This window comes from Eucyclogobius newberryi, unplaced genomic scaffold, assembly GCF_026437365.1.
Source record: "Eucyclogobius newberryi isolate DKJ021-1_F unplaced genomic scaffold, fEucNew1.0.hap1 SCAF_10, whole genome shotgun sequence".
NCBI classification, from domain to species: Eukaryota; Metazoa; Chordata; class Actinopteri; order Gobiiformes; family Gobiidae; genus Eucyclogobius; species Eucyclogobius newberryi.
Window position 1 is genome coordinate 19,455,595 of NW_027315724.1, and position 26,876 is coordinate 19,482,470.

Sequence of the window (26,876 nt, forward strand, 5' to 3'; positions counted from 1 at the left end):
GGCTGAAGGTGCAGAGTGAGGACCAGAGGCTGAAGGTGCAGAGTGAAGACCAGAGGCTGAAGGTGCAGAGTGAAGACCAGAGGCTGAAGATGCAGAGTGAAGACCAGAGGCTGAAGGTGCAGAGTGAAGACCAGAGGCTGAAGGTGCAGAGTCAAGACCAGAGGCTGAAGGTGCAGAGTGAAGACCAGAGGCTGAAGGTGCAGGGTGAAGACCAGAGGCTGAAGGTGCAGAGTGAGGACCAGAGGCTGAAGGTGCAGAGTGAAGACCAGAGGCTGAAGGTGCAGAGTGAAGACCAGAGGCTGAAGGTGCAGAGTGAAGACCAGAGGCTGAAGGTGCAGAGTGAAGACCAGAGGCTGAAGGTGCAGAGTTAAGACCAGAGGCTGAAGGTGCAGAGTGAAGACCAGAGGCTGAAGGTGCAGAGTGAAGACCAGAGGCTGAAGGTGCAGAGTGAAGACCAGAGGCTGAAGGTGCAGAGTGAGGACCAGAGGCTGAATGTGCAGAGTGAAGACCAGAGGCTGAAGGTGCAGAGTGAAGACCAGAGGCTGAAGGTGCAGAGTGAAGACCAGAGGCTGAAGGTGCAGAGTGAAGACCAGAGGCTGAAGGTGCAGAGTGAAGACCAGAGGCTGAAGGTGCAGAGTGAGGACCAGAGGCTGAAGGTGCAGAGTGAGGACCAGAGGCTGAAGGTGCAGAGTGAAGACCAGAGGCTGAAGGTGCAGAGTGAAGACCAGAGGCTGAAGGTGCAGAGTGAAGACCAGAGGCTGAAGGTGCAGAGTGAAGACCAGAGGCAGAAGGTGCAGAGTGAAGACCAGAGGCTGAAGGTGCAGAGTGAAGACCAGAGGCTGAAGGTGCAGGGTGAAGACCAGAGGCTGAAGGTGCAGAGTGAAGAGCAGAGGCTGAAGGTGCAGAGTGAAGACCAGAGGCTGAAGGTGCAGGGTGAAGACCAGAGGCTGAAGGTGCAGAGTGAAGACCAGAGGCTGAAGGTGCAGAGTGAAGACCAGAGGCTGAAGGTGCAGAGTGAAGACCAGAGGCTGAAGGTGCAGAGTGAAGACCAGAGGCTGAAGGTGCAGGGTGAAGACCAGAGGCTGAAGGTGCAGAGTGAAGACCAGAGGCTGAAGGTGCAGAGTGAAGACCAGAGGCAGAAGGTGCAGAGTGAAGACCAGAGGCTGAAGGTGCAGAGTGAAGACCAGAGGCTGAAGGTGCAGAGTGAAGACCAGAGGCTGAAGGTGCAGGGTGAAGACCAGAGGCTGAAGGTGCAGAGTGAAGACCAGAGGCTGAAGGTGCAGAGTGAAGACCAGAGGCTGAAGGTGCAGAGTGAAGACCAGAGGCTGAAGGTGCAGAGTGAAGACCAGAGGCTGAAGGTGCAGAGTGAAGACCAGAGGCTGAAGGTGCAGAGTGAAGACCAGAGGCTGAAGGTGCAGAGTGAAGACCAGAGGCTGAAGGTGCAGGGTGAAGACCAGAGGCTGAAGGTGCAGAGTGAAGACCAGAGGCTGAAGGTGCAGAGTGAAGACCAGAGGCTGAAGGTGCAGAGTGAAGACCAGAGGCTGAAGGTGCAGAGTGAAGAGCAGAGGCTGAAGGTGCAGAGTGAAGAGCAGAGGCTGAAGGTGCAGAGTGAAGACCAGAGGCTGAAGGTGCAGAGTGAAGACCAGAGGCTGAAGGTGCAGAGTGAAGACCAGAGGCTGAAGGTGCAGAGTGAAGACCAGAGGCTGAAGGTGCAGAGTGAAGACCAGAGGCTGAAGGTGCAATGTCACAGCATATGTCAGATTATGTTATAGTATGAACTGTGTCATTATATATCTGCTTTATTTATTTATTTTAGTCAAGTGTTTGTTTCCGTGCTCATGGTTTCTGGGTTATAGTGATGGAACGTCCTTGTGATGTCACGATATAATATCAGCGTGTAAAATGAAACACCCAAAAATGGTTAAGAATTTCAGTAAAATCCTAAATATATAAATCTGTGTTGAAGTAAAATGTCTCTAAAGACAGTTTTTAAGTCAGTTTGGTTAACCTTGGTGCTGATGTTGCTTCTCTTCTCCTCTGCACATGCTCAGTTAGAGCTTCTCTTCTCCTCTGCACATGCTCAGTTAGAGCTTCTCCTCTGCACATGCTCAGTTAAAGCTTCTCCTCTGCACATGCTCAGTTAGAGCTTCTCCTCTGCACATGCTCAGTTAGAGCTTCTCCTCTGCACATGCTCAGTTAGAGCTTCTCTTCTCCACACCTGCTCAGTTAGTGCTTCTCTTCTCTTCTCTGCACATGCTCAGTTAGAGCTTCTCCTCTGCACATGCTCAGTTAGAGCTTCTCTTCTCCTCTGCACATGCTCAGTTAGAGCTTCTCTTCTCCTCTGCACATGCTCAGTTAGAGCTTCTCTTCTCCTCTGCACATGCTCAGATAGAGCTTCTCCTCTGCACATGCTCAGTTAAAGCTTCTCCTCTGCACATGCTCAGTTAGAGCTTCTCCTCTGCACATGCTCAGTTAGAGCTTCTCCTCTGCACATGCTCAGTTAGAGCTTCTCTTCTCCACACCTGCTCAGTTAGTGCTTCTCTTCTCTTCTCTGCACATGCTCAGTTAGAGCTTCTCCTCTGCACATGCTCAGTTAGAGCTTCTCTTCTCCTCTGCACATGCTCAGTTAGTGCTTCTCTTATCCTCTGCACATGCTCAGTTAGAGCTTCTCCTCTGCACATGCTCAGTTAGAGCTTCTCCTCTCCTCTGCACATGCTCAGTTAGTGCTTCTCTTCTCCTCTGCAAATGCTCAGTTAGAGCTTCTCTTCTCCTCTGCCCATGCTCAGTTAGAGCTTCTCTTCTCTGCACATGCTCAGTTAGAGCTTCTCTTCTCCTCTGCACATGCTCAGTTAGTGCTTCTCTTCTCCTCTGCACATGCTCAGTTAGAGCTTCTCCTCTGCACATGCTCAGTTAGAGCTTCTCTTCTCCTCTGCACATGCTCAGTTAGAGCTTCTCCTCTGCACATGCTCAGTTAGGGCTTCTCTTCGCCTCTGCAAATGCTCAGTTAGAGCTTCTCTTCTCCTCTGCACATGCTCAGTTAGAGCTTCTCCTCTGCACATGCTCAGTTAAAGCTTCTCCTCTGCACATGCTCAGTTAGAGCTTCTCCTCTGCACATGCTCAGTTAGAGCTTCTCTTCTCCTCTGCACATGCTCAGTTAGAGCTTCACTTCTCCTCTGCACATGCTCAATTTGAGCTTCTCTTCTCCTCTGCACATGCTCAGTTAGGGCTTCTCTTCTCCTCTGCACATGCTCAGTTAGAGCTTCTCTTCTCCTCTGCACATGCTCAGTTAGAGCTTCTCTTCTCCTCTGCACATGGTCAGTTAGAGCATCTCTTCTCCTCTGCACATGCTCAGTTAGAGCTTCTCCTCTGCACATGCTCAGTTAAAACTTCTCCTCTGCACATGCTCAGTTAGAGTTTCTCCTCTGCACATGCTCAGTTAGAGCTTCTCCTCTGTACATGCTCAGTTAGAGCTTCTCATCTGCACATGCTCAGTTAGAGCTTCTCTTCTCCTCTGCACATGCTCAGTTAGAGCTTCACTTCTCCTCTGCACATGCTCAATATGAGCTTCTCTTCTCCTCTGCACATGCTCAGTTAGAGCTTCTCTTCTCCTCTGCACATGCTCAGTTAGAGCTTCACTTCTCTTCTCTGCACATCAAATCAAATCAAATCAATTTATTTTTGTAAGGCCCAAAATCACAACAACAGTTGCCTCTGAGGGCCACAGGGAGAAATGAATCAACAATGTCTGTGGTGGCGATGGAGTCAGACAATGTCTGTGGTGGCGAGGGAGTCAGACAATGTCTGTGGTGGCGAGGGACGATGTCCCAGGGTCCTCTGTCCTTAGACTCTCCTTCTCGGCCAGGAAAAACTACAAAAAAAACCTCTTTGGGAAAAAAGCGTAGAAACCTGGAGGAGTTCCAGTGAAGGAGAGATCCGACTCTCACAGACGGACACGAGGGAGACTGGAGCTGGACCCACTCTTCAGGCAGATGAGGGACCGACTGAGGCGAACTGGAGCCACTCTTCAGGCAGATGAGGGACCGACTGAGGCGAACTGGACCCACTCTTCAGGCAGAAGAGGGACCGTCGGGGGCGAGCTGGACCCACTCTTCAGGCAGATGAGGGACCGTCGGAGGCGAGCTGGACCCACTCCTCAGGCAGATGAGGGACCGTCGGAGGCGAGCTGGACCCACTCCTCAGGCAGATGAGGGACCGTCGGAGGCGAGCTGGACCCACTCCTCAGGCAGATGAGGGACCGTCCAAACAGGGCAGGGACCACTTCACCAGGGGAGGGGCATCTGGGTCCACAGGTCCTCAGGAGTGAGAGAAAGAAAAAGAAGGCGGTGAACAGTTTGCAAGTGGAATCAAAAAATAAATATTGTTTGATAGCATAAGTAGTCAGAAGAAGAAGAGGATAGTGCTCAAGCTGCCATACTTCCCCCAGCATAGTTACTCCTAGGGCAGCGTAGCTAAAGCTGTGGGTTTATGTTTCTGTTCCAAACTACTCTGACCATAAGCGATTTCAAAGAGGAACGTTTTAAGCCTGGACTTAAATGAAGAGACTGTGTCAGCATATTTAACATGGGTCGGGAGCTGATTCCATAACACAGGAGCTTGGTAGCTAAACGCTCTACCTCCTACAGTACTTTTAGAGACTCTTGGCACCACCAGAAGGCCAGAATTCTGAGAGCGAAGAGCTCTGTTTGGATGATATGGTTCTATAGCATCTTTGAGGTAGGATGGGGCCAAGTCATTTATGGCTTTGTAGGTCAAGAGTAGAATTTTGAATTTGATTCTGGACTCGACGGGGAGCCAGTGAAGAGACTTCAGCACTGGCGTAATGTGCTCTCTTCTTTTTGTTCCTGTTAGTAATCTTGCTGCTGCATTTTGAACCAGTTGAAAGCTTTTTATGGAGCTTTTAAGACACGCTGCAAGCAGGGAGTTACAGTAGTCTAATCTAGTCGTTACAAATGCATGGATAAGTTTTTCGGCATCACTTTTAGGCAGGATTCTTCTGATTTTGGATATGTTGCGCAAATGGAAATAGGCTGTTTTACAAGCTTGATTTATATGAGCTTTAAATGAGAGCTCCTGGTCAAATAAGACTCCAAGGTTTCTTACAGTAGAACTGGAGGCTACACTAACATTGTCCAGTGTGACTATCTGCTCAGATAGAGAGTCTCGTAGATGCTTAGGGCCAAGCACAATGACCTCGGTTTTTTCAGGGTTAAGAAGCAGGTAGTTTAGTGTCATCCAGGTTTTTATCTCCTTCACACAAGCACTAAGTCTGTCTACTTGATCGCTCTGATCAGGTTTCATTGATAAATACAGCTGAGTGTCATCTGCATAGCAGTGGAAGTTAATGTCATGCTTTCTGATAATGTTGCCTAATGGTAGCATATAAAGAGTAAACAGAATTGGACCGAGTACCGAACCCTGTGGCACACCGTAAATTACTTTAGAGCTTGGTGAGGAGCTCTGGTTTACATTAACAAATTGGAACCTATCAGATAGATAGGATTTAAACCAGCTGAGGGCTGTTCCTCCAACACCTACATCACATTCTAACCTCTGCAGTAGAATGTTGTGGTTGATGGTGTCAAACGCTGCGCTGAGGTCCAACAGAACCAGGATTGAGACCAGTCCATCGTCAGCGGCTAATAACAAATCATTTGTGACTTTAACTAGTGCAGTTTCAGTGCTGTGGTGGGCTCTGAACCCTGACTGGAAAACTTCAAATAAGTTATTGTCCTGCAGGTGGCGACAAAGCTGTTTTACTACAACTTTTTCAAGGATTTTAGAGACGAAGGGAAGATTTGAAATAGGTCTGTAGTTTACCAATAGGTCGGGATCTAGATTAGGCTTTTTCAGAAGAGGTTTAATGACTGCATGTTTGAAGGACTGTGGAACATAGCCACTTTCGAGTGAAGTATTTATTATATTAAGAATAGGGTCTATAATTAGGGGAAGAATGTCTTTGAGGAGTCTGCTTGGAATGGGGTCTAGGACACAAGTTGAGCTTTTAGAGGACATAATGGCTGAAGTTATCTCTGCTTGATCAACAGCTGTGAACCTTTCTAAGTTTACAGGTGGATTTATATGGGACGTTAGATTTACAGCTTGGGCTAGTTCAGGGCTAATAGCGGGGGTAATTTCATCTAATTTATCTCTGATTGTTTTTATTTTATTGTTAAAAAATAGGAGGAACTCATCAGAGCTGAGTGTAGCTGGGATTGAGGGCTCTACTGCACTGTGACAGTTTGTTAGCCTAGCTACAGTGCTGAAAAGGAATTTAGTGTTACTTTTGTTGACTTCTATTAGATTTGAATAATATCTGGTTTGGGCCTTACGCAGAGCCTGCTTATAGGACAGCAGGCAACTTTTCCATGCTTTTAGGGATTCTTCGGTGTGAGAGCGACGAAATAATCCCTCTAACTTTCTAACTCTTTGTTTATGTGAACGCAGTTCTTGGTTGTACCATGGGGAGGCGCGCTTTGGCCTAATGACCTTCTGTTTTAACGGCGCTACAACGTCAAGAGCAGACTTCAGAGAATTCATGGTCAAGGCGACAAATTGATCACTTAAACTGGGACTAAAGCTGTTCTCAGCAGGATCACATGACATGTCACTGAATATTGGCTCTATTATTTCTTTGAATTTTGAGATAGATTTTTCAGACATTGTCCTTTTCATTATAACTTTATTTTGTGGGACTGGATGATCTTTAAGAATAAACTGAAAGGTAATTAGGAAATGATCTGACAATATAGGGTTTTGAGGGAGGACAATGAGGTCACTAATCTCTGTTCCATACGTTAGGACAAGATCCAGAGTGTTCTTGTGAGTGTGAGTCGGTTTATTTACATTCTGAGTGAAACCAATGCTGTCTAACAAGGCGCTGAAGGCATTACTGAGAGCGTCATCACTCATGTTCACGTGGATATTAAAGTCTCCAACTATAACTATTTTATCCCAGGCTAACACTAAGTTTGATATAAAGTCAGAAAACTCTGTTAAAAACTCTGAATAGGGACCAGGGGGTCGGTAGATAACTATGAACAAAACTCCTTTTTGGTTTTTCATATTTGGACATGTGATTGACAGCATAAGGCTTTCAAATGAGTGAAATGCATTGTTAGTTTTAGGGCTCATGAGTAGGCTTGAGTGTGAGATCACTGCCACACCACCACCTCGGCCTGTGCTCCTGGCAGTCTGAAAGTTTACATGGGTGGGTGGGGTTAACATGGGTGGGTGGGGTTAACATGGGTGGGTGGGGTTAACATGGGTGGGTGGGGTTAACATGGGTGGGTGGGGTGGACTCATTTAGTCTGACGTAGTCGTCTTGTTGAAGCCACGTTTCAGTTAGAGCTAGAAGATCTATGTTATAGTCACTAATTAATTCATTAACTAAGAGCGATTTGGAGGAAATTGCTCTAACGTTTAGCAGTCCACATTTTACGTGTTTATTCATTTGTGTATTTGTGTCATTTGTGATTGTTATTTTCCTTAAGTTATTTGGTCTGACGCCTGAAATATTTTGTCTGAGATGTGACTTTTTGGCATTATTTGTACGAGGAACACGAGGGACACGAGGGACACACACAGTCTCTATCTGTCTTGAATCTGAACACTTCACATGTGACAGAACGGGCGAGAGTTCAGCGACAGAGGAGCGTCTTGAACTGCTGCTCTGCGCCCGGGGCTCATCCCTAGATGGTCACTTAACACGACTAAGACTATCGGTCAAATTCCGAACTAATAGGGATGTACCCTCCGAAGTCGGATGGATGCCATCCCTGCGTATGAGCCCGGGCTTTCCCCAAAACGCACTCCAGTTATCAATAAAGACAACGTTGTTTTGAGGGCACCATCTGGATAACCAGTTGTTGAATGCTGAGAGACGGCTGTACAATTCAGCATTGATTCAATTGCTCAGTTAGAGCTTCTCCTCTGCACATGCTCAGTTAGAGCTTCTCCTCTGCACATGCTCAGTTAGAGCTTCTCTTCTCTGCACCTGCTCAGTTAGTGCTTCTCTTCTCTTCTCTGCACATGCTCAGTTAGAGCTTCTCCTCTGCACATGCTCAGTTAGAGCTTCTCTTCTCCTCTGCATATGCTCAGTTAGTGCTTCTCTTATCCTCTGCACATGCTCAGTTAGAGATTCTCCTCTCCTCTGCACATGCTCAGTTAGTGCTTCTCTTCTCCTCTGCAAATGCTCAGTTAGAGCTTCTCTTCTCCTCTGCCCATGCTCAGTTAGAGCTTCTCTTCTCCTCTGCCCATGCTCAGTTAGAGCTTCTCTCCTCTGCACATGCTCAGTTAGTGCTTCTCTTATCCTCTGCACATGCTCAGTTAGAGATTCTCCTCTGCACATGCTCAGTTAGAGCTTCTCCTCTCCTCTGCACATGCTCAGTTAGTGCTTCTCTTCTCCTCTGCAAATGCTCAGTTAGAGCTTCTCTTCTCCTCTGCCCATGCTCAGTTAGAGCTTCTCTTCTCTGCACATGCTCAGTTAGAGCTTCTCCTCTGCACATGCTCAATTAGAACTTCTCTTCTCCTCTGCACATGCTCAGTTAGAGCTTCTCGTCTCCTCTGCACATGTTCTGTTAGAGCTTCTCTTCTCCTCTGCACATGCTCAGTTAGAGCTTCTCCTCTGCACATGCTCAGTTAGGGCTTCTCTTCTCCTCTGCAAATGCTCAGTTAGAGCTTCTCCTCTCCTCTGCACATGCTCAGTTAGTGCTTCTCTTCTCCTCTGCAAATGCTCAGTTAGAGCTTCTCTTCTCCTCTGCCCATGCTCAGTTAGAGCTTCTCTTCTCTGCACATGCTCAGTTAGAGCTTCTCCTCTGCACATGCTCAGTTAGAGCTTCTCTTCTCCTCTGCACATGCTCAATTAGAGCTTCTCTTCTCCTCTGCACATGTTCTGTTAGAGCTTCTCTTCTCCTCTGCACATGCTCAGTTAGAGCTTCTCCTCTGCAAATGCTCAGTTAGAGCTTCTCTTCTCTGCCCATGCTCAGTTAGAGCTTCTCTTCTCTGCACATGCTCAGTTAGAGCTTCTCTTTTCCTCTGCACATGCTCAGTTAGAGCTTATCTTCTCCTCTGCACATGCTCAGTTAGAGCTTCTCCTCTGCACATGCTCAGTTAGAGCTTCTCCTCTGCACATGCTCAGTTAGAGCTTCTCATCTGCACATTCTCAGTTAGAGCTTCTCCTCTGCACATGCTCAGTTAGAGCTTCACTTCTCCTCTGCACATGCTCAATTTGAGCTTCTCTTCTCCTCTGAACATGCTCAGTTAGGGCTTCTCTTCTCGTCTGCACATGCTCAGTTAGAGCTTCTCTTCTCTGCACATGCTCAGTTAGGGCTTCTCTTCTCCTCTGCACATGCTCAGTTAGAGCTTCTCTTCTCTGCACATGCTCAGTTAGGGCTTCTCTTCTCCTTTGCACATGCTCAGTTAGAGCTTCTCTTCTCCTTTGCACATGCTCAGTTAGTGCTTCTCTTCTCCTCTGCACATGCTCAATTAGAGCTTCTCTTCTCCTCTGCACATGCTCAGTTAGAGCTTCTCCTCTGCACATGCTCAGTTAGGGCTTCTCTTCTCCTCTGCAAATGCTCAGTTAGAGCTTCTCTTCTCCTCTGCCCATGCTCAGTTAGAGCTTCTCTTCTCTGCCCATGCTCAGTTAGAGCTTCTCTTCTCTGCACATGCTCAGTTAGAGCTTCTCTTTTCCTCTGCACATGCTCAGTTAGAGCTTATCTTCTCCTCTGCACATGCTCAGTTAGAGCTTCTCCTCTGCACATGCTCAGTTAAAGCTTCTCCTCTGCACATGCTCAGTTAGAGCTTCTCCTCTGCACATGCTCAGTTAGAGCTTCTCCTCTGCACATGCTCAGTTAGAGCTTCTCATCTGCACATGCTCAGTTAGAGCTTCTCCTCTGCACATGCTCAGTTAGAGCTTCACTTCTCCTCTGCACATGCTCAATTTGAGCTTCTCTTCTCCTCTGCACATGCTCAGTTAGGGCTTCTCTTCTCCTCTGCACATGCTCAGTTAGAGCTTCTCTTTTCTGCACATGCTCAGTTAGGGCTTCTCTTCTCCTCTGCACATGCTCAGTTAGAGCTTCTCTTCTCTGCACATGCTCAGTTAGAGCTTCTCTTCTCCTCTGCACATGCTCAGTTAGAGCTTCTCTTCTCCTTTGCACATGCTCAGTTAGGGCTTCTCTTCTCCTCTGCACATGCTCAGTTAGAGCTTCTCTTCTCCTTTGCACATGCTCAGTTAGAGCTTCTCTTCTCTGCACATGCTCAGTTAGAGCTTCTCTTCTCTGCACATGCTCAGTTTGAGCTTCTCTTCTCCTCCGCACATGCTCAGTTAGAGCTTCTCTTCTCTGCACATGCTCAGTTAGAGCTTCTCTTCTGGTTCTAAAAGCTCGGGTTAGAGGGCGGAGCATGTACGGGCCTCTGAACACGCCCACAGACTGAGCAGCTGCAGGAGAAGAAGAACCAAGCTTCCTGCAGTACTGCTCAGCGGCCTGTAGAGGTCACTAAACACACTGTGACTTCAGCAGAGCTTCAGCAGCAGAAGTGAGAGGGAAACAGAGGCTGGACTGCAGCGCAGTAGCAGCTTCACTCAGCAGGGGGCAGCAGAGAGCAGCTGAAGACACCAGAACTGTCCATATTGCCTCGTGTCTGTGCAGGTTTCCTCTGGGTGCTCCGATTTACACCACCACAAAAACATGTACAATAGGTTCCTCCTGTACAAAAGGCTCCTCCCCTACAATAGGCTCCTCCCCTGACAAAGCGTGTGGGACTTTCCTGGTTAAATAAAGGTAAAAAAAATGAAGTTTCTCTAAGATCAGACTAAATATCTGACCCAAACTACACTCACGTGTTCGAGGCATCATCACCTAAAACAAGTAAATTGAGGAATACAATTTTGGCCGACTAAAACCACTCTGACGGGGAACAGAGAAGACGTCAGATTCATGGATTTAATTTAAGAAATAGGGTTTTTGCTCATTCTGGAGTGTCCTGAGCAACTTCTTCACCAAAAAGGAAATAACCACGACCAAAGTTTAACGAACCAGACACAGAAGACATTAAACACCACCATTATTTTTCCAAAAACATGTGATATTTCAGTCAGAGCTGCGACTCAAAGAAGGTTTAAAGACACTGAGCAACTTTAACTAGCCCTTTAGTCCTTTAGTCCTTTAGTCCTTTAGTCCTTTAGAGTTCTACAGTTCTAATATTTACATGCGCCTTCATCAGATGCTGCTGGTCCCTTCGTCCAGACTTGGGACCAGCACAATGACCACTAGAGGGTCCCTGTTCTCATGTGCAGCACGTCGAGGTCCACACTGTCCACGGGAGCCGAGCAGAGGCCCGAGGCTTCTGGGGGAAACGGCGGTGGAACACAGACAGGAAGAGGAAAGGATGACCGCTTCCCGACGCAGCTCGAAAATAAAACAAACCGGAAACAAACAGGTCCGGCCCCCAGAGCACAGAGGAAAAGAGCCAGGAGTGAGGCACAGGAGAAACCTCAAAAACCTCCAGCAGGAAAAGAGCTGACGAGTGGACCAGGGCAGGAGAGCGAGAAGGAAGACGCCCTCGAAAAACCTCCAGCGTGCAGAGGACAAGGACGAGCCTGAGGAGAGGACCGAGACGCGAGAAGGAGACAGAAAAGAGGGACCTCAAAGCTTCTGAACCTCCAGCGCACAGAAGAAAGCAGCGAAAGCTGAGGAGTGGACAGAGAACGAGGCAGGAGAAACCTCAGAACCTCCAGAGGAAAAGGCCTGAAGAGACGACCGAGACAGAAACGAGGGACAGGAGAAACCTCAAAGCCTCTGAACCTCCAGCGGACACAGGAAAAGGAGGAGAAACCCCCCAAAAACCTTCAGAGGAACCAGAAGAACAAGCTGAAGAGAAGACCAAGAGCACCACAGAAGAAACCTCAAAGCCTCCAACTCACAGAGCAACAGAGCAAGAACACAAGAAGAACCCAGGAACTTACCTGAACGTCAACGACCGACGGGAGAACCAACCGACTCCGACCGGCGAAAGAAGACGCCGAACGAACGCCAGAGACAAGTTTTACACAGAACATCTAACCTTCAAGAACCCGAGGAGGAGAGAGACCAACGCAAAGAAGAAGACGCTCAAAAAGAGACAGCGGAATCCAACGACTCAACGTAAACCTGCAGCAGAAGACTTCAGATCTGTTCAGGAGCCGCCGTTTTGGAGATCGTGTTCGGAGATTCACCCGGTGAAGGTCGCAATCGACAAGTTTAACCCTCAAAAAGCCCCAGAAGAAAGAGAGGACCAAGACTCAAGACTCAAGAAGCTCACGAGCTTCACGAGCGAAAAAAGACGAGGGCCAAAAAAGCGGGTAAAACGTGGAACCGTAAAACGACCACGAACGAAACGAGCGCCATCAGAGCAGACGAGAGCGGCAGAACTCCTCAGGAAGTTCTAGGATCCACATGTAGAAACAGCCAGGACGGAGAACCTCGTGAACCATCACTGAAAGGTAAGACTCCAAAGACCAGGAGAGCGTTTACGACAAAGACAGTGGCATTGTCAGAACAAAATGGCACCATATTTCAGTCTTTATTCGGTCAAAATGTGTTGAGAAAGTCGCAACGTTTGATAGAAATAATCGCTTGACGTCGAAACGCTGAAATAGCCGTTCAGTTTAGCGTGTTCGTTCACTTTGCACAGATTTCCTCGGCGTCGCCGCGTGGTTCGGACGCAGCCGGCTTTGGCTCGGATGCCCTTCCCTCACGACCCGCTCACGCTTCTCCCGCGGGTCGTGACTGCGGAGGACGCCGAAGAGAGACGAGCGACGCCCCTGAAGATGCTCTGCTCTCACTGAACGCTCCTCTCTCCGTCCGCGACAACCAAACAAGGTACGAGTCGGGGCCGGGCCGGGGCGAGGTTTCAGAGGGCGCGCCCTGTCTGCAGCGTGGCGAAGGGTGTAAGAACATGACTAAAGGGTCTCTGCACTGTTAAAGGTCAAAGGGCGTGATATGAACTCTGATTGAACTGGACAGTGCGAGTCTTAGTTTCACATGTTAGAGTTTTGGAGTCGTAGAGTTTCAAGTTCTAAGGTTCAGACTCATGTGTCCGAGTCAGAACTAAATGTAAAACGATGCGCACTTGAGTTTAGTTGTTATTTAGTCCACGCAAAAACGAAATAAGAAATCCAACATCTGTAAATGTTTTAGTATCTAACGTGTGTCAACTAAATGAAGAATCAAGAATCTGGTTCTGACCATAGTCCTGGTTTAGACCTGGTTTAGTCCTGGTTTAGTCCTGGTTCAGACCTGGTTTAGTCCTGGTTCAGACCTGGTTTAGTCCTGGTTTAGACCTGGTTCAGACCTGGTTCAGACCTGGTTTAGTCCTGGTTTAGACCTGGTTTAGTCCTGGTTTAGACCTGGTTCAGACCTGGTTCAGACCTGGTTTAGTCCTGGTTTAGACCTGGTTTAGACCTGGTTTAGTCCTGGTTAAGACCTGGTTCAGACCTGGTTTAGTCCTGGTTTGGACCTGGTTTAGTCCTGGTTTAGACCTGGTTCAGACCTGGTTCAGACCTGGTTTAGTCCTGGTTTGGACCTGGTTTAGTCCTGGTTTAGTCCTGGTTCAGACCTGGTTTAGACCTGGTTCAGACCTGGTTCAGACCTGATTTAGTCCTGGTTTGGACCTGGTTTAGTCCTGGTTTAGTCCTGGTTTAGTCCTGGTTTAGTCCTGGTTCACTCCTGGTGCATTTAGTCTGCTTCAGTCTGGCCCCGGCTCAGGTCTGGTCCCAGCCCAGTCTGGCTCAGGTCCGGGTCTGGCCCCCTCTGATCTGGGTCTGGTCCCTGCTCAGGTCCGGTTCCGGTAAAGATCCGGGTCTAGTCCCGGCTCAGGTCTTGTCCTGGCTCAATCTTGGTCTGGCCCCGGCTCAGGTCCGGGTCTGGCCCCCTCTGATCTGGGTCTAGTCCCGGCTCAGGTCTGGTCCCCTCAGATCTGGGTCTGGCCCCCTCAAACCTGGGTCTGGCCCCGGCTCAGGTCCGGGTCTGGTCCAGAGTTGAGGGTGAAATGTTGTAATAAAAGTGTGAACATGAGAATCCTCCAGTGACCTCTGACCTCAGACCGAGCGGAGTCTGGACTGTTTTTGTACCATTCATCAAACTGACCCGGTTCAGTTCTGGTTCAGTCTCGGTCCTGGTTTGGATCAAGTTTGAGTCCTAATGTTTAGGTTCAGTCCCAGACTTGGTGATTGTTTAAGTGAACACAGTCGTAGACCTGGTTTAGTCCTGGTTTAGTCCTGGTTTAGTCCTGGTTTAGTCCTGGTTTAGTCCTGGTTTAATGCTTGTCCCGTCTTGGTTCTCATCCCGTCTGACCCGGTCCCTCCCAGTCCTGGTCCTGGTCCTGGTACTGGTCCTGGTCCTGGTCCTGGTCCTGGCTCAGGTCCCGGTCCTTGTCCCGGTCCTGGTCCCTGGTCCTTGTCCCGGTCCTTGTCCCGGCCCTGGTCCTGGTCCCGGTCCTTGTCCTGGCTCAGGTCCCGGTCCTGGTCCCTGGTCCTTGTCCCGGTCCTTGTCCCGGCCCTGGTCCTGGTCCCGGTCCTTGTCCCGGCCCTGGTCCCGGCCCTGGTCCTTGTCCCGGCCCTGGTCTTTGTCCCGGTCCTTGTCCCTGCCCTGGTCCTTGTCCCGGTCCTTGTCCCAGCCCTGGTCCTTGTCCCGGTCCTTGTCCCAGCCCTGGTCCTTGTCCCGGTCCTTGTCCCTGCCCTTGTCCTGGTTCCGGCCCTGGTCCCGGCCCTGGTCCTGGTCCCTGTCCTGGTCCCGGTCCTTGTTCCGGTCCTTGTCCCGGTCCTGGTCCTGGTCCTTGTCCCGGCCCTGGTCCCGGCCCTGGTCCTTGTCCCGGCCCTGGTCTTTGTCCCGGTCCTTGTCCCTGCCCTGGTCCTTGTCCCGGTCCTTGTCCCGGCCCTGGTCCTTGTCCCGGTCCTTGTCCCTGCCCTTGTCCTGGTTCCGGCCCTGGTCCCGGCCCTGGTCCTGGTCCCTGTCCTGGTCCCGGTCCTTGTTCCGGTCCTTGTCCCGGTCCTGGTCCTGGTCCTTGTCCCGGTCCTTGTCCCTGCCCTTGTCCTGGTTCCGGCCCTGGTCCCGGCCCTGGTCCTGGTCCCTGTCCTGGTCCCGGTCCTTGTTCCGGTCCTTGTCCCGGTCCTGGCCCTGGTCCTGGTCCCTGTCCTGGTCCCGGTCCTTGTTCCGGTCCTTGTCCCGGTCCTGGTCCTGGTCCTTGTCCCGGTCCTTGTCCTGGTCCTGGCCCTTGTCCCGGTCCTGGTCCTTGTCCCGGTCCTTGTCCCTGTCCCGGCCCTGGTCCTGGTCCGAGTCCAAAGTCTAAGATGACGCAGTGACGTCAGATTTTTTGACGGCTCGAGCTCGCGCCCAAAGTGACCTTTACGCAAACCGCTCCCAGTGAATGACGAGCGTCCCCAGGGCCGAGGCGCACGCGGCTGCACGCGCGCGCACGCACCCTCACGCACCCTCACGCACGCGCACGCACGGACCTCCGCTTCGCTCCTCTGCCGTACGCACCGCGGCGCACACCGGGACCTGGCGCTCACCGCAGCCGCAGCACACGCGTCTAAAGCCGGTCTCAGGAGTCGCTCGCAGCCGCCGCTCGTCACCATGGCCCCGCGCGGTGAGTAACGTCTACGTGACCGACACAGGGGACAGAGACACGGACAGAGACACGGACAGAGACACGGACCGGCGCGAGTTTGACCGATTAAACCGAACTTTGTGCCACTTTTAAATCGTTTGCGTTCAGTGATTTGTGCGTGAAATGGAAAGTTTGTCAAGAGTTTTGCAGCGTTTTTTGCTCTAAAATGTTATAATATCTTTAAGACTTTGGGCTGCAAACAATAATCGACCAATGACGAATCAACCATAATAATAATAATAATAATAATGTTAATTGCGTTTGTCTATTGTTTGTGTTATAAAGACGTTATAACAAAGACAAGTTAAAATGTCCAAAATGAATGTGCATTTTTCCATAAACAACACACTTGATTAATTTATATTAACCTCAGTGACACATTTATATCTTTATTTAGTTTTAAATGTGTTTAAAAGTGTCTCTGCTGAAATGACAGTGTCAGTCGTGTAATAAAGTTAAAAAGATTAAAAAGATGACACATTAGTGGTTTAATGATTGTGCAGATCAGTTAAACATTTCTCAGGTGAAGGTGACTTTGAGCTAAACTCACTTTTATGATCAGACTTTTATCTGTGTTTTTACTTTTATCACGTTGTGTCATTGGGACGGCCCACGATTCAAACACATAATAAGCAGCTTGTTTACTATTTGAGCCTTTTGCTCCTTATGTCATTTAAAGTCTCAAATCTAGAGCTGAAACTAACCTGATTTGAACCAGATAAAGGTGTAGATGTGACAGAGAGAGAGAATATTTAGACTGATAAACCCATGTTCAGAAAAGGGCCCACCGTGAAAAGGGCCCACCGTGAAAAGGGCCCACTGGGTAAAGGGCCCACTGGGTAAAGGGCCCACCGTGTAAAGTAAAGGGCCCACCGTGTAAAGGGCCCACCGTGTAAAGTAAAGGGCCCACCGTGTAAAGCTGTGTAAAGGGCCCACTGTGAAAAGGGCCCACCGTGTAAAGGACCCAGTGTGTAAAGGGCCCACTGTGTAAAGTAAAGAGCCCACCGTGTAAAGGGCCCACCGTGTAAAGCTGTGTAAAGGGCCCACTGTGAAAAGGGCCCACCGTGTAAAGGGCCCAGTGTGTAAAGGGCCCACTGTGTAAAGTAAAGAGCCCACCGTGTAAAGGGCCCATCGTGTAAAGGGCCCACCATGTAAAGGGCCCAGTGTGTAACGGGCCCACTGTGTAAAGTAAAGAGCCCACCGTGTAAAGGGCCCACCGTGTAAAGGGCCCAGTGTGTAAAGGGCCCACTGTGTAAAGTAAAGAGCCCACCGTGTAAAGGGCCCACCGTGTAAAGTAAAGGGCCCACCGTGTAAAGCTGTGTAAAGGGCCCACTGTGAAAATGGCCCACCGTGTAAAGGGCCCAGTGTGTAAAGGGCCCACTGTGTAAAGTAAAGAGCCCACCGTGTAAAGGGCCCATCGTGTAAAGGGCCCACCATGTAAAGCCGTGTAAAGGGCCCATCATGTAAGGGACCCATCATGTAAAGGGCCCACCATGTAAAGGGCCCATCGTGTATAGGGCCCATCGTGTAAAGGGCCCACCGTGTAAAGCCGTGTAAAGGGCCCATCATGTAAAGGGCCCACCATGTAAAGGGCCCATCGTGTAAAGGGCCCATCGTGTAAAGGGCCCACCGTGTAAAGCCGTGTAAAGGGCCCATCATGTAAGGGACCCATCATGTAAAGGGCCCACCATGTAAAGGGCCCATCGTGTATAGGGCCCATCGTGTAAAGGGCCCACCGTGTAAAGCCGTGTAAAGGGCCCATCATGTAAAGGGCCCACCATGTAAAGGGCCCATCGTGTATAGGGCCCATCGTGTAAAGGGCCCACCGTGTAAAGCCGTGTAAAGGGCCCATCATGTAAAGTGCCTACCATGCAAAGGGCCCACCGTGTAAAGGGCCCATCATGTAAAGGGCCCACCATGTAAAGGGCCCATCGTGTATAGGGCCCATCGTGTAAAGGGCCCACCATGTAAAGCCGTGTAAAGGGCCCATCATGTAAAGTGCCTACCATGCAAAGGGCCCACCGTGTAAAGGGCCCATTGTGTAAAGGGCCCACTGGTCCAGTATGAATCTGCTGATGTCATGTTGGAATGATAATGATAACAATGATAATAATGATAATAATAATAATAATGATAATAATAATAATAATAAATATAGCCGCAAGCGGCAATGATCGGCCCTCGCCACGCCGCCGCCACGCCGCAAGAGGAGGGGGCGCTAACGCGCCCCAATTGTCCTTTTATTGCGCCTACTGCTGAATCTGTGACGCTGTCACATCTTCTCCCCTTTGTTTTACCATCAAAAAGCTATTTTATTTTGAATTATTGGCACAATGTGCGGCTTTGCCGCACAGACACCGTGACTCTTTGAATAAAAATGTGGATCACTTTTGATGGTCCACCACTGAAGATGAGTCTCACCAAATTTCAGGTTAATAGGGCTAACGCCCTAAGAGGAGTTTGTGAAAGTATAAAGTGTAAACATGTTCTGGCGATTTCCCCATTGGAATAACATGGAAGGTTTCGGTCATCGTTACGGCAACGCCATAACAATTATGACATGGCTCTCATTGACTTTTTTGATGGGGATGCTAAAATTGAGTTGTGTGTCAAATTTCATATAATTTCGCAAAACTAAACATTTAACCTCCATATAAAATCTGTAGGGGGCGCTGTGGCGCCAAATGAATTTATTTCACTTCAAGTGGGTTTAGGGCAAAGAGTTTAACAACTGATTCTAATTTGACGCAATTCGGACTTTATCTGCGCAAACGGCAGAAATTTTAAATATGGGAGATTTCTGAAATTCTAGCTACAGTTTGCGGCTTCGCCGCACAGAGACCGTGAGAGGTATCAATGTAATTTGGATAACTTTTGATGTCCCACTCCTCAGTAGCATTTTCACCAAATTTCAGCTTTTTAGGGCCAACGCCCTGGGAGGAGTTCGTAAAAGTACGACGTTTGGAAAAACTCCCAAATCATGTTTAGCCATTTTTGAAGCAATATGGCCGACATTTGGTTGGGCGGACGGCGTTGCCGTAATAATATTTTTTACTTCTCTTGTCACCATCTACCTCTGCGCCAAATTTCATGATTCTACGATCAGATTTTTTTTGGGTCATTTCCCATCTCTCAATGCATTTTTGGTACATTTGGGGGCGCTGACGCGCCAATTTTTTTTATTTTAGAAAAGGGAAATAGCCAGAATGTAGAGAGGCACGATTTTTAGAGGTGTGCAAATTTTTGTGACTTTTCGTCAATGTTCACTGGGTGAAAAATAGGGGGGTTGGTCCCGAGAAGAAGAAGAAAAAGAAGAAGAAGAAGAAGAAGAATATTCCGATGCGAAAACAATGTTTCCCATTTTTCAAATATCATAAACTATACATTTTCGGAAAGCGCTCGCGCTTTCCTACCTCATGGTGTGGGTCCCTGATCACTGACGGGTACTTTCGATAATTTTGAGTGGGCTCCGCCTACTTTGTGTTTTTGGCCCTCTATACAGTAATAATGTTCAATTTTTGCATTACATGCTTATATGCACGGAACATGCAAGAGATGGGGAACGTATTCGTGAGCTACTTAGCGCAAATGAGTGCTTTATATGGGGATGACGACCGCGAAGCGGTCGTCATCCCAATGTAAAGTGCTCGTTTAGTGCGAACTTTTGCACGGGCTTCGCCCGTTTACAACGGTAATGTTCCATTTTCCTACAACTAATTAGTATGCACGGGGTGTGCATGAGTGAAGGAGTGTTTGGAAGTGGGCGAGCGCTTCGCGCTCAATTTCATGCGCACTACGTGCGCACTTTCGCAGCCGTGCTTTGCACGGCCTTACGAGACTAATAGGCCTCTCGCCAGCTTGTGGCGCTCGGGCCTAATAATAATAATAATAATAATAATAATAATGATAATAATAATAATAATAATGATAATAAGCCGTAAATGACAAAACATGTTAAAAACGAATCATATTAAATACTTTGAGCCTCTCCTGGTCAAAGTGTGTTTTTAAAGAGTTTAAATCTGCTAAATCTGGACGTCTGACTCACTTTCCACCTTCTAATGTCTAAAGTGTCTCAGTTTGTGAGAAATAAACCCTGGACACTAAACGTTCACTACTATTGATCGTTAAAACGCTGTGATGTGGATAAAAGACTGAACACGTGTTGTGAAGCGTCGTTCATGTCGATGGGATAAACTTTACTTTGTGATTGGATGAAACAGTCCGTGATGTTGTTTGTTTGTGTCTGAACGTCTCACGTGCTGGAGCTCGGCGGTTTTAAAGCTGTGGTTCTGGAGGTCCAGGTCACGTCACATTTACTTTTAAAAAGCATCTGAAGAGTTTCAATATAAAGTCTTTGTTTTCAGCCCAAACGTGTTTTAAGAACTGAAACATTTGTAAAGTTTCACCAACAGTTTTAGATCAAATGATAGATAATGGTTTGTTATTCATATTTTAATTGTCCTGGTTTAGACCTGGGTTAGATTCTGGTTTAGTCCTGGTTTAGACCTGGTTTAGACCTGGTTTAGAGCTGGTTTAGATTCTGGTTTAGTCCTGGTTTAGGCCTGGTTTAGACCTGGTTTAGAGCTGGTTTAGATTCTGGTTTAGTCCTGGTTTAGACCTGGTTTAGACCTGGTTTAGACCTGGTTTAGACCTGGTTTAGACCTGGTTTAGTCCTGGTTTAGTTCAGAGGTGGTTTTCCTTTGACTCAAAGACAAAAGTCAGTACTTCAAATGTTTATAGTACAAATACTACAAAGGCCTCTGTTTACACTAAACTACTTCAGTCTGAGCTCTGCAGTAACCATGGCAACAGGGAAGCTCATTAGACGTTAAGGCTGTGAGTAAAGTAAACGACTGTACGTGACCTTTCCTGACCTCCAGTGACTTCAGGGTCAAAGGTGAAAAGTTGCACAAAACAAAAGTGTTGATTTGTGATATTTGTGAGGAAGTCAAACGTCTGTATCAGCAGAACCAGGAAGTATTTTAGGAGTGTACTTCATGTAAAGTTGGGAAACAGACTCACACTCACTCCGCCTCTACATAGCGTCAAGCCCCGCCTCTTTAAAGTGACAAGCCCCGCCTCTTCATTGTGACACAGTAAATTGCAGCAGATTGTCATTTACATGTTTTTGACATTTTACAGCTCGACATGTGTCACTTGAAGTCTTCATTTTTTAGATCATTACATTTAAGTACATGGATGTGGGCGGGGCTAGGGGGTGGGTGAAAACAGGTTTAACTCAAACCTGCAGGAATCAGTCGAAACTGTGAGAAAACTAATGACGAGGAAGCACTGATGAAACGAGGTGAAAAACTCCACAGGGCTGTGTATTGTCTCCCCTGCTCTTCTCCCTGTTCACAAACTGCTGCACCTCAAGCCACGACTCCACGATGACATCCCCCTCATCGCCATGACGACACCACCCTCATCGGGCTCATCTTGGACGGGGATGAGTTTGTCTCCAGGAGGAGGTGGAGCGGCTGGTGTCCTGGTGCAGCGGGAACAACCTGGAGTTCAACGTCCAGAAGACAGTGGAGATGATCGTGGACTTCAGGAGAGTCACAGCCCCCCAGCCCCCCCTCACCATCTCAGACTCCCCCATCTCCACTGTGGACTCCCTCCACTTTCTCGGCACCACCATCACCAGGACCTCAAGTGGAAGCCACCATCAGCTCCTCATGAAGAAGGCCCAGCAGAGGATGTACTTCCTGCTGCAGCTGCCATCACCCCCTCTACCCTGGTACGCAATCTCGGTGTCATCATGGACCCCACCCTCTCCTTCACTCCCCATGTCAGCCACATTGTCAAGACCTCATACTTCCACCTCCGCCGCATCGCCAAAATCCGACACTGCCTCACCCTCCCCGCTGCTGAATCCCTCATCCATGCCTTCATCTCATCCCGCCTTGACTACTGCAACTCCCTCCTCACTGGCATCTCCTCCCATTCCCTCCACAGACTCCAAATGGTCCAAAACTCCGCTGCCCGCCTCCTCACCCACACCCGGTCCCGTGATCACATCACTCCCGTTCTCCGCTCTCTCCACTGGCTCCCCATCAAGCAGCGCATAAACTTTAAAATACTCCTCCTCACCTTCAAAGCTCTTCACCACCTTGCCCCCCCCTACCTGTCTGACCTCCTCATCCCCCACCGCCCCACCCGAGCTCTCCGATCCTCCTCCTCTCTCACCCTGACTGCACCAACATCCCGACTCAAAACTTTTGGCGACAGAGCATTCTCCCGAACAGCACCCCGACTCTGGAACTCCCTCCCCCAACCTGTCCGCCACTCTCCCTCACTCACAACATTCAAATCCCGCCTAAAAACATACCTCTTCACCCAAGCCTATGACCTCCCCTACCCCTAGCCTCCTCTACCCCATTGCCTACTCTTCTACCCCCTGTTACATCCCCATCTTTTTCTCTCTACTTCTTCTGTCTTGTTCATTTTATCTGTATATTAATGTGTTCTGTACGTGTTGTCCCCCCCTGTCTGTAAATACCCCCCCTTTTTTTTATTATGTTCAGCGTCTTTGGGTCACTGAAAAGCGCTATATAAATAAAAGTTATTATTATTATTATTAGCTGAAGAAAGACAAGCTGACAGAGGAGATGATGGTGCAGGTCTACACGGCCATCATTGAGTCCATCCTCACCTCCTCCATCACCTCCTCCATCACCTCCTCCATTACCTCCTCCATCACCGTGTGGTACACTGGAGCCACAGCCAGGGACAAACAGAGACTACAGCGCCCTCTGCTGAGAAGGTGATCGGCTGCAGACTTCCATCGCTGCAGGACCTGTACGTCTCCAGAGCTCTGGGACGAGGGGTCAGATCACAGTCGACCCTTCTCACCCTGGACATGGACTATTTGAGCCCCTCCCCTAAGGCAGGAGGCCACTCCCCTCAGGCAGGAACAGTTTCTTTCCCTCTGCTGTTGAACTCTTCTTAAACACTGTCACTTTAACCATAATTCAATCACTCACTGTTCACTTTCTGCACTACATATGTAAATTCAACTGTACATTTTGTGTACATAGTAAGCCTATTTTTATTTATTTTATTTCTTATCCTATAGCAGATTTCAATTGTTTTTCTTTTTGACTTACAAAGGTTTTTCTATTGTTGTTCATTGTTTTATGTTGCACCAAGACAAGTTCCTAAGTTAGTGAATTCAGTTCATTAGCAATGGCAATAAACCTTTTCTGATTCTGATGAAACCAAAGATGTAACGAGGAGAAAAGCTCGTTAAACATGTTCAAACCAAAGAACCAGCTGGAGCTCAACATGAACCTGACCATCACTTTTCATTGAACCTGATAAATACACATTTACACCACCGGAGGCAGTGCTGTGGCTGTGTGCGTCTGGAGACAACTCTATATTAATGATGACAGTGATGAGCTCACATGGGCGTGGCCAGTGGCTCGTTAAAAAGACGTTATTATTCATCAGATGGTAGTGACAGCGTGAGAAGTGTAAGTGTGTTTCACTGACCGCGCTGCTGCCTCTTCTTCCTTTATGAGTTTATGATTCTGCTGTAAAACTTATCTGATACTGTCGCCACGGCAACGGGAAACAAACAGGAAGTGACACGGATCTGGCGACGTCGCAGAATATGGCAGCTGGATAATTATTAACGAGTGGATTAAAATTTAAACGAAAACTTCTCACTGTTATGATTGCTCCAGAAAGAACTAAACCAGGACTAAACCAGGACTAAACCAGGACTAAACCAGCACTAAACCAGGTCTAAACCAGGACTAAGCCAGGACTAAACCAGGTCTAAGCCAGGACTAAACCAGGTCTAAGCCAGGACTAAGCCAGGACTAAACAGGACTAAACCAGGACTAAACCAGGAGTAAACCAGGACTAAACCAGGATTAAACCAGGACTAAACCAGGACTAAACCAGGATTAAACCAGGACTAAACCAGGACTAAACCAGGACTAAACCAGGATTAAACCAGGACTAAACCAGGACTAAACCAGGACTAAACCAGGTCTTAACCAGGACTAAACCAGGACTACACCAGGTCTTAACCAGGAGTAAACCAGGACTAAACCAGGTCTTAAACAGGAGTAAACCAAGTCCACACTGCAGGTCTTTGGCTTCTGTAAAACTTTATGAACTTACAGCAGCTGCTCTTCCAAATTCAAACCAGGAAATCCTCAGGACTTTTATGACCCACTGCGGGTCCCCCAGTCCAGAGACCGGATCTAGACCGGACCTGGACCGGACCTGACCTAGACCTGACCTAAACCTGATCTCAGACCTGACCTAGACCTGACTTCAGACCTGACCTAGACCTGACCTCAGACCTGACCTCAAACCTGACCTTAGACCTGACCTCGGACCTGACCTCGGACCTGACCTCGGACCTGACCTCGGACCTGACCTCGGACCTGACCTCAGACCTGACCTCAGACCCGTTCCTCCATCACATTTGTGTCACGTGTTCTTCACATGTTCTTCACGTGTTCATTCATATTCTGCTCGTGTGTCGGAGCTTCGTAAAGACTTCACTTCATAAAGACCCCATCTGGTCCAGATCTGGTCCGGATCAGGGCTGGATCAGGACTTGGGCTGGTCCTGAATCTCAAAGACCTGCTCCAGGACTTACACCAGGACCAACAATATGAATGTGATAACATTGTGTGCATGGACTCCAACACTGCACTGGGTCTAGTCCTGGTCCAGTCCTGGTTTAGTCCTGGTTTAGTCCTGGTGTAGTCCTGGTTCAGTCCTAGTTTAGTCCTGGTCCAGTCCTGGTTTAGTCCTGGTTTAGTCCTGGTTTGGTCCTGGTGTAGTCCTGGTTCAGTCCTAGTTTAGTCCTGGTCCAGTCCTGGTTTAGTCCTCGTTCAGTCCTGGTTTAGTCCTGGTCCAGTCCTGGTCCAGTCCTGGTTTAGTCCTGGTTTAGACCTGGTTTAGTCCTGGTTTAGTCCTGGTTTAGTCCTTGGTTCAGACCTGGTTTAGTCCTGGTCCAGTCCTGGTTTAGTCCTGGTTTAGGCCCGGTTCGGTACTGGTCCTTGGTTCTGGTCTTGGTTCTGTTTTTAGTTCTGGTCTTAGTTCTGGTCTTGGTTCTGGTCTTGGTTCTGTTTTTAGTTCTGGTCTTGGTTCTGGTCTTGGTTCCGGTCTTGGTTCTGGTCTTGGTTCTGCTCAGAGGAGAAAGACATCGAAGGCGCCGCGCGTGAACTTTGACCTCTGAGCTGAGAGGTGAATACAGTTTATTGGCTCCAAAGTCCCATGATGCATCAGTGCAGGCTCTGAGGGTCTGTGCCATGTTGTTCCCTGAATTTGTGTCATTGGCCAAATTCAACCTGTTAAACACGCCCCCTCAGGTCCAGTCTGTGTCTCTCTAGCGCCCCCTCAGTCTGTGTCTCTCTAGCGCCCCCTCAGGTTCAGTCTGTGTCTCTCTAGCGCCGTCTCAGGTTCAGTCTGTGTCTCTCTAGCGCCCCCTCAGGTTCAGTTTGTGTCTCTCTAGCGCCCCCTCAGGCTCAGTCTGTGTCTCTCTAGCGCCCCCTCAAGCTCAGTCTGTGTTTTGTGTCTCTCTAGCGCCCCCTTATGGTTCAGGTTGTGTCTCTCTAGCGCCCCCTCAAGCTCAGTCTGTGTTTTGTGTCTCTCTAGCGCCCCCTTATGGTTCAGGTTGTGTCTCTCTAGCGCCCCCTCAAGCTCAGTCTGTGTTTTGTGTCTATCTAGCGCCCCCACAGGCTCAGTCTGTGTCTCTCTAGCACCCCCTCAGTCTGTGTCTCTCTAGCGCCCCTTCAGGTTCAGGTTGTGTCTCTCTAGTGCCCCCTCAGGTTCAGGTTGTGTCTCTCTAGCACCCCCTCAGGTTAGGTTGTGTCTCTCTAGCGCCCCCTCAGTCTGTGTCTCTCTAGCGCCGCCTCAGGTTCAGGTTGTGTCTCTCTAGCGCCCCCTCAGGTTCAGGTTGTGTCTCTCTAGCGCCCCCTCAGGTTCAGGTTGTGTCTCTCTAGCGCCCCCTCAGGCTCAGTCTGTGTTTTGTGTCTCTCTAGCGCCCCCTCAGGTTCAGTCTGTGTCTCTCTAGCGCCCCCTCAGGCTCAGTCTGTGTCTCTCTAGCGCCCCCTCAGGCTCAGTCTGCGTCTCTCTAGCGCCCCCTCAGGCTCAGTCTGTGTCTCTCTAGCGCCCCCTCAGGCTCAGTCTGTGTCTCTCTAGCGCCCCCTCAAGCTCAGTCTGCGTCTCTCTAGCGCCCCCTCAGGCTCAGTCTGTGTCTCTCTAGCGCCCCCTCAAGCTCAGTCTGCGTCTCTCTAGCGCCCCCTCAGGTTCAGTCTGTGTCTCTCTAGCGCCCCCTCAAGCTCAGTCTGCGTCTCTCTAGCGCCCCCTCAGGTTCAGTCTGTGTCTCTCTAGCGCCCCCTCAGGTTCAGTCTGCGTCTCTCTAGCGCCCCCTCAGGTTCAGTCTGTGTCTCTCTAGCGCCCCCTCAAGCTCAGTCTGCGTCTCTCTAGCGCCCCCTCAGGTTCAGTCTGTGTCTCTCTAGTGCCCCCTCAGGCTCAGTCTGCGTCTCTCTATCGTCCCCTCAGGCTCAGTCTGTGTCTCTCTAGCGCCCCCTCAGGTTCAGTCTGTGTTGATTTCGAGCAGGAGATTCCAGGATGTTGTTGTGTTTGACAGAAATAGTCCCTGAGTCCTTTGGGGCACGGACCAGGAAGTTAAGGCCAGGAATACCCACAATCCTCCAGAAGAGTCCCAGTGCAGAGATCTTTATCAAACCGAAGCTTAAAGGAGACTGCGAACTGGACTTTTGAGAGCTTTTAATGTTCTGATTGTTTTCATTTCCCTCTGAAGTTCTGGCAGCGCGACTCCGTTAGTTTGCAACTTTCTTTATTGTCCCCAAAGGGAAATTTGTTTTCACGGAAGTACATTTAAACGGAACGCCATTCACGGCAGACACAATACAGCGACATAAAGTACAAACTGAGCGTGTTCTGGGGCAGGTACACTTTCGTTTGGAGGCAGGGCAGATGCAGCTGCTTTTATAAAACCAGAGGAAAACATTGTGGTATTTGAATGTGAAATTTAGGCTTCAAAACGTTATTGTTGAAATTTGAAAAACTGAAAAATTCACATTCAGATTTAGATTTGAAAGACTTTGGCGTTGTGTTGCGCCTGTGAGTCCTGTGTCGTCGTTGGAGGGGCATCAGGGGGAAATAGTGCTGCGCGATAACAATCAAAATTGTAATTTTGGTTTGTTTAG

At 48.9% G+C, this 26,876-nt stretch overlaps 1 protein-coding gene across 1 annotated transcript in view; it reads left to right on the top strand.

The window, feature by feature from the left end:
- The first annotated feature begins 15,543 nt into the window (after positions 1 to 15,543).
- Positions 15,544 to 26,876, top strand: part of exoc3l2b (exocyst complex component 3-like 2b) — a 37,691-nt gene continuing 26,358 nt past the window's right edge. Inside the window, exon 1 of the mRNA XM_072461999.1 lies at positions 15,544 to 15,645. The gene's annotated coding sequence lies outside the window, so the exon portion shown is untranslated. The remainder of the gene's footprint in view (positions 15,646 to 26,876) is intronic.